The sequence below is a fragment of the Heptranchias perlo genome, unplaced genomic scaffold (assembly GCF_035084215.1).
Source record: "Heptranchias perlo isolate sHepPer1 unplaced genomic scaffold, sHepPer1.hap1 HAP1_SCAFFOLD_62, whole genome shotgun sequence".
Classification (NCBI taxonomy): Eukaryota; Metazoa; Chordata; class Chondrichthyes; order Hexanchiformes; family Hexanchidae; genus Heptranchias; species Heptranchias perlo.
Genome location: NW_027139644.1, coordinates 2,301,059 through 2,307,166, shown reverse-complemented (window position 1 = coordinate 2,307,166; position 6,108 = coordinate 2,301,059). Strand labels below are relative to the sequence as shown.

General features: G+C 53.6%; 1 non-coding gene across 1 annotated transcript; it reads left to right on the top strand.

Moving 5' to 3' along the window:
* The first annotated feature begins 1,431 nt into the window (after positions 1-1,431).
* On the top strand, positions 1,432-1,594 carry LOC137317462 (U1 spliceosomal RNA). Its single transcript, XR_010961713.1, has one exon. It is a non-coding gene; the product is annotated as a U1 spliceosomal RNA (small nuclear RNA).
* Positions 1,595-6,108: the final 4,514 nt, after the last annotated feature.

The window sequence follows — 6,108 nt, the reverse complement described above, 5'->3', positions numbered from 1 at the left end:
TGCGCACTTCGGATATTCGGCCTCAATTAACGCCCCCTCCTCGAGTCCGCCCCTGCGATTGGGTCGGAACCCGCTGATTGACATCCCCGCTCACCAATCGGGGCTCGGCCCCGCCCCAAGCTCCATTCACTGACCGCGAGGGGCGGGGGACGGCGGCCCGGGGTCACGTGGTGGCTGATTTGAAAGCTGCTCGGCCGTTAAACCGAAACAGCGCGGGCCGGGAGCGTGTGTGACGTCAGAAATTTGTCAATCTGCGGTGCGACAGCTGATCCGAGCTAAAGACGGTGATGTCATGAGACCGTGATCAGTAATGAGACTCCCCAGAGTGTCATGATCTGTGTTCATCAGATCTGATCTGTCATTGTATTATTTGCATTGTACTGTTTGTATCTTCACAAATTTTATGAATAAAGTACATTTTTGAAATAAAAAAACCCCATATGCACATCAGTTCAGCTTCAGGAATAAAAACAGAAAATACCAGCATCTGTGGACACTCAGGGAATCAAGGGATATGGGGATCGAGCGGGAAAGTGGAGCTGATGTAGAAGATCAGCCACGATCTTATTGAATGGAGGAGCAGGATCGAGGGGCCGTGTGGCCGACTCCTGCTCCTATTTCTTATGCCCTTAAAAACTCCCTCAGGCAGAATGTAAAATTCAAATTGATGTAATGTACCTGTAATCAATCTGTAATGTACCTGGAATTAATCTGTAATGAATCACCTGTATTGAGTTTAATGCAATGAGGTACCCTCGACTGTCATGAACTGTCATTATGTCCAATGTGTTCATTGAACTGTACTTGATGTAACCTGAATATTGTATAATCTGTATTGTGTACGTTTGGAATGTGATATGACAACTGTCTTGTATGTATTGCTGCAAATTTTATGAATAAAGTATATTTTTTGAAAAAAAAACAGGTTTAACGTTTGAGGTCGATGACATTTCGTCAGAACTGGAAGAAGTTAAAAGATTTAACAGTTTTTAAGCAACTTCATGGCCAGGCAAAATGGGGGAGGAAAGAACAAAAGGCAAGGTCTGAGATTGAGTGGGAGGGCAGGAGTGATTAAATGACAAGAGGGATGATGATGATGATTCAAGGCGAGGAGGGCGGTAGTGGGAAAAGTAAAGAAACAAGAGATGAGCTGCAAATGGGCAGAACCATTCAGGAATTATCCATTCAATCCGGCGAATGGGGGGGGGCGTTCTTTCCTTTTATGGGTGATATGCAAATGAGGCAGCGAATGCAGTTGAATCTTCAAAAGCTATCATACTTAACCAAGGAAATGATGGAAAAACAATGATTCTTACATCTCCAGTAAACATTACTTATCAAAATGGAAAATGAACGTTTAAAATTCTTACTTGCCCTAATGTGAAAGAGTATTGACTGCCGTTGGATGGGAATTTGCAACACTGTTCGAGCATACTTACCTGGCAGGGGAGAGACCTTGATCAGGAAGGAGTTTCTCCCAGGATGAGGCTAACCCATTGCACTCCGGGTGTGCTGACGCCTGCGATGTCCCCAAATGCGGGATACTCGACTGCAAAATTTGTGGTAGTGGGGACTGCGTTCGCGCTCTCCCCTCGTTCATGACTAAAGATAGAAATGAAGTTTGCTCCCAGAGTGATGAGTTATTAATGGAGTAATCTCGAATCAGTGACTATTTGAGCGATCAGCGCAAACGACTTGCTGGCCGATTAATAGTGTTGTTTGTCGTTTTTCTGTAAAATATCTAGTAACCCTTAGATATTAAAGCATTTCCAGGACTGGGCGCTGAGATTCAGCCGCCGCAAAAGCTCGATGGGGAAAGGCCACAGTTTAGGACACTCTCGCCATCGTAGGCCGAGGGACTGGAAACCAAAAAAAACTCCTTGTAATGATTGTAATTGCTGTAATGTAACTGTAATCTATGCTGATTGCAAGTGCAATGAGGCACCCTGGAGTGCCTTTTGGCTAAGATCAAGTGTGTTCCTTTTCGGGCTTATTTGGATCTGAGCGGACTGGAACGCTGGCCGCGACCTCGTGCGCTCGCAAAGTGCGGACTTTGCTGTGATTGGTCGTTTGTGTGCTGGCTCCGCCCCTAAATTTGCATAAGGACCACATCAACACTGCAATGGCAGGGAAGGGCACCCGGGCAGTCGGCCATGGTGTGCCAAACACCGTCAGGGTGACGGTAACGACAGTCGAATGTGTTTCGCCGGTGGATCGGGAGCTTTTCGTCAAACGCGTTCTGCTCGACTGCTGTGGATTCAAAGCGACGGACATCTTGTGCCTCCAGGATTTCCCTCGAAGCGGACATTTTGACGTCACCTTCAAGACCGTCGCTGGACGCCAGAAGCTTCTTCAAGTCTTCAAGGAGAAGGGGAGCGTCGGACTGCTGGCCATGCTCGCTGCGGAGCCGCTTTTCACCCTCCCAACGCAGAGGAATCGCAAGCTGATTGTACACATGTACAACCCACACGTCCCGCTCGCCGATGTGCTGACGTTCCTTGCCAGATACGTCGACGGGGCGCAGAACAGCGTCGACGTCACCGACCAGTTTGGGATCTGGACCAGCAAGAGGGAGGTCACGGCAATGTTGAGACTGGACGCCCACGGCAACATCGTCCACCCACCCTCCAGCTTCGCCATCGGAGGAAGTCGAGGATACATCACGTACGTGGGGCAGCCCAGAGTCTGTCGCACCTGTGGCAAATCCGGCCATTTGGCGAACACCTGCACTGCAACCGTCTGCAAGAACTGCAAGCAGGAAGGACACCAGACTAAGGACTGCAAGGAGAGCAAGCGCTGCAACCTGTGCGGGCTGGAAGGCCATCTCTACAGGGTCTGCCCCGAACGCAACCTCAGCTACGCCCAGGCGGCCAAGAACAACACAGCGGAGGAGGAGGGGGCAACAAGCAAGGATGCCCCAAAGAAGGCCAAGAGTCAGCGGCCGGCCGCGACCTCCTCCAAGAAGCCCCTAGCCCAGGAAAACAATGAACGAGGAAAGGGTCAAGCCGAAAACTGCCAGACCCCGACACCCAGCTCCGAGCCTCCCCAACAGACGACAGAGTCCATGGACGAGGAGGCAGCAGAGGGAGGATGGCAGCTGGTGGTCAATAAAACCAAAAAGAAGAAGCCAGAGAAAAGGAAACAAGCCCCTGCCGACACTACACCAGGGGTCAAAAGAGCACTCGAGTCGCAGTCGGACTGCAACGACTACCCCGAGTCTGACGAGGAGGGACGACAGGAGCGAAGTGGTCAGCCGTCCCACCGAAAGCGGCAAAATACCCAAGGTGACCCCGATGCGATCGGCACCCCCCATCTCCAGAACACTGGGAGCGACAACGCCTCCAGTGCCCTCCAGCTCCGGGAAGCCGGCAGCATCGTAGTGCCCAGCGCACACCAGCTCCAGGACACCGGGAGCAGCACCACAGAGAGCGAAGACCAGCTCCGGGAAACCGGGAGAAGCGACAACGAGGAGCCCCAACCGATCGAGGATCGCACGGACTCTTCACCCGACACCAGGCCGCCGATGTCACCCCGGCGGAACGACGACCCCCTCTCTGAGGCAGAACAGAACTCGTACCTCAGCTCAGGGATCGTGGAACACTTTACACAGATCACCTATATGCAGAAACACGGCCAAGAGCTGGAAACAGCAAACGGACTGACGGGTGAGACTTTAAACAGTTGTTAAAATGGGTCTGAAAGTCGCATCCATTAACGTGCGTAGCGTTAAAAGCACTACGCGATGTGTGTCGACCTTGGACTACCTGGCCAAGGTCAAGAGCGACCTGCTGTTCTTACAGGAGTGCGGCCTGCCGCATCTCAGCAATTACAGGCAATGGTCGCAGCGCTGGGCCCACGGGCCGTCTATCTGGTCGGGAGGCAACGATAACCGTGCCTCCGGCCTGGGGATTCTGCTGCGGGGGGGCAACTTCACCATCACCGAAGTAAAGGAGGTGGTGGGGGGCCGTCTCCTCGTAGCAGACGTAATGTACAAAAACGCTCCGCTCCGGCTGATCAACGTGTACGCCCCGGCTCTGAAGGACGAGCGGCTGGCCGTCTTCCAGCAGCTCCCACTGCTGCTGGCGACGTCCAAGCCGGTCATTCTCGGCGGTGACTTCAACTGCATCATCGATGCGGCTGGACGATCCGGCAGAGCCGACAGCAAACTGGACACCACGTCCAAACTCCTGATGGAAGCGGTGAAAGACGCCAAGCTGTGCGACGTCTTCAGCAACCCTGCAGACGGAGCGGCGCGTCAATACACCTGGTCCAGACCAGACGGGTCCGTCCGTTCCAGGATAGACTTCCTGTTTGTATCCCCGAAGCTCAAGGTCAGATCCACCAAGGTCACACCGGTGTTCTTCTCTGACCACTGCCTCCTCCTGGCCGACTGTCACCTACAGGACGATCAGAGAGTGGGCAGGGGGACATGGAAGCTGAACGTGAAACTGTTGACCCCGGGAAACATTGAGGAACTGACGAGGGATTACAAAGGTTGGAGAACCGTAAAGCCCCTCTTTGATTCCCCAGTGCACTGGTGGGAAGCCATCAAGGCGAACATCAAGAGGTTCTTCATCCTCAAAGGTGTTCAGAAGGCGAGAGAGAGGCAGAGGGAAACGTCCCGACTCCAGAAAAGCATGCAGAATCTTCTCCTGCTGCAGTCGATGGGGATCGATGTCGGGGAGGAACTCAGAGAGGTGAAGGACCAGCAAGCCTCGCTCTTTGCCTCCGAGGCCTCCAAGATCATCTTCCGGTCCAGAGTCCGCTCCGTGGAGCAGGACGAGACTTGCTCGCGCTTCTTCTTCCAAAAGGTGCACAGAGAGAGCTCTGTGATCAGCAGCCTGAAGGAAGAGAACGGCTCGGTCACGTCCTCGCAGCCCGACATACTGAGGATCTGCAAATCCTTTTATGCCGGACTGTACGACGCGAAGCCCACAGACAGCGCGGCCTCCCACTCCTTCTTGTCGTCTATCACGGAGGTTCTAGACGACAGCAAGCGGGAGAGTCTGGATCACCCGCTAACTCTGGACGAACTGACAAAGGCCGTCCGATCCTTCGAGAAGAGTAAGACTCCCGGAAGCGACGGCTTACCGGTGGAGTTGTACTCGGCTCTGTGGGACTGGATAGGCCCAGACCTGCTGGAAGTGTACGGGGGTATGCTTCTGGCAGGCAGCATGTCAGAGTCCATGAGGAAAGGCATCATCACCCTCATCTACAAACGGAAGGGGGAGAGGGAAGAAATCAAAAATTGGCGACCCATCTCACTACTTAACGTGGACTACAAAATTCTGTCCAAGGTCATCGCCAATCGGGTCAAGTCAGCCCTGGAGGTGGTGATCCACCCCGATCAGACCTGCGCCGTACCCGGCAGGAAGATCTCTGATAGCCTGGCGCTACTCAGGGATACGATTGCCTACGTACAGGACAGGGGGGTGAACACCTGCCTGATCAGCCTGGACCAGGAGAAGGCCTTTGACAGAATATCCCACACGTACATGATGGACGTGCTCTCCAAAATGGGGTTTGCGGAGGGAATCCGCAATTGGATCCAACTGCTCTACACAAACATAAGTAGCGCAGTTTCAATCAATGGGTGGGAATCAGAAAGCTTTCCGATCAAATCTGGAGTCAGGCAGGGCTGTCCTCTCTCCTCCGTCTTGTTCGTGTGTTGCATCGAACCCTTTGCCGAGTCCATCAGGAGGGATGCGGGCATAAGAGGGGTGACGATCCCAGGCAGCGGAGGCACTCAGGTCAAGGCCTCCCTGTACATGGATGACGTCGCCGTCTTTTGCTCGGATCAGCTGTCGGTCCGCAGATTGATGAGCATCTGCGACCAGTTCGAACTGGCCTCGGGGGCCAGGGTAAATCGTAGCAAGAGCGAGGCCATGTTCTTTGGGAACTGGACCGACCGATCCTTTGTCCCCTTCACCGTCAGGTCGGATTACCTGAAGGTGCTGGGGATCTGGTTCGGGGGGGCCGGGGCGTGCACCAAAAACTGGGAGGAGCGTATCTCCAAGGTTAAGCAGAAACTGGGACTGTGGCATCAACGATCCCTCTCGATCGTGGGCAAGAACCTGGTCATCAGGTGCGAGGTGCTCTCGGTGTTGC